Source organism: Octopus bimaculoides, chromosome 8, assembly GCF_001194135.2.
Source record: "Octopus bimaculoides isolate UCB-OBI-ISO-001 chromosome 8, ASM119413v2, whole genome shotgun sequence".
NCBI classification, from domain to species: Eukaryota; Metazoa; Mollusca; class Cephalopoda; order Octopoda; family Octopodidae; genus Octopus; species Octopus bimaculoides.
Window position 1 is genome coordinate 617,830 of NC_068988.1, and position 1,250 is coordinate 619,079.

Here is a 1,250-nt window from a genome sequence, read left to right on the forward strand (position 1 = left end):
TCTCTCTCTCTCTCTCTCTCTCTCTCTCTCTCTCTCTCTCTCTCTCTCTCTCTCTCTCTCTCTTTCGCTCTCTCTCTCACTCTCTCTCTCTCCTTCTCTCTCCTCCATATGTAGATATGTCTGCGTGTCTGGTTCAAACAATGGCGAAAATGTTTTAATAACAGCAAATATATAAATTTCAAAACGAGGAAGGAAGACCACGTAATATTTCCTACAGAAAACTTACAAGCAAGGCGATAGCAACCTGTCTGAGGGTGGACATTTTGCAGCAAATACATAAATCACGCAGAAATTAGAGATAATTCAACGAATTTTATAGATTCACTCAAAGGAATCACCAATGTGTTAAACCACTTTGTTTATCTTATTTCCAATTTCCACACTAAGTAATTTAGATGAGATATTCCGATAAGACGCACGAAGAAGGAAAATTTCAGAGATGACTATAAAGATATGTGGTTTTGAGCAAACCACATACAGATTAAACGATAATTATACGGGATAATTCAACTTTTCTGGGGTACCTAAATATTTGTGTAGTATATTATAGAGATATCTCGTAATATCTACGATTTACTATGATATTCCAAATACATGGTTTTGATTGATCAGGTTGTCTTGGATGTTGGAACTGAAATCACATAATTCAGTACGTATGTACAAACACACATTCTCAATTATATATTCGTGGTCTCACACTTATGCTTAACACACACTTACGCAAGCACAAACACACACACATGTATCTTAGTAATTTACGCAAAATACCATGTAAGGGTATTGTACTTAATTCGTATTCATGACCAACGTAGAAGTTCTATGGAGATAATGTCAAGCGTAGCCTAATCCCGTTTATAGTATTGATAAAATCATGATCCTAGTGTCTCTGCAAGAGGGGAAGTAACCAAATCTTGACGATGGCATCAACGAAAGCAGACACTGAACAATTACAATTCATTATACAGACCGAAACATCATTATCTCAGGCCTACAAAATAAATATCAAAATCTAGTCCTTACAGCTGTTTCAGAAATTCAGTGGCTGATTGATGCAATAATGTGTCTTACACAAACGGGTGTTCATTCTGATGTAAGAATACATATCAAACAAATAAAGATTTTAACCAGACATGAACATGATACCTTAATAAGTATGCACGCATATACACATGCACACACATTCACTCATGCACTCACATACACACACATATTTGTATTTTATATATATATATATATATATATATATATAT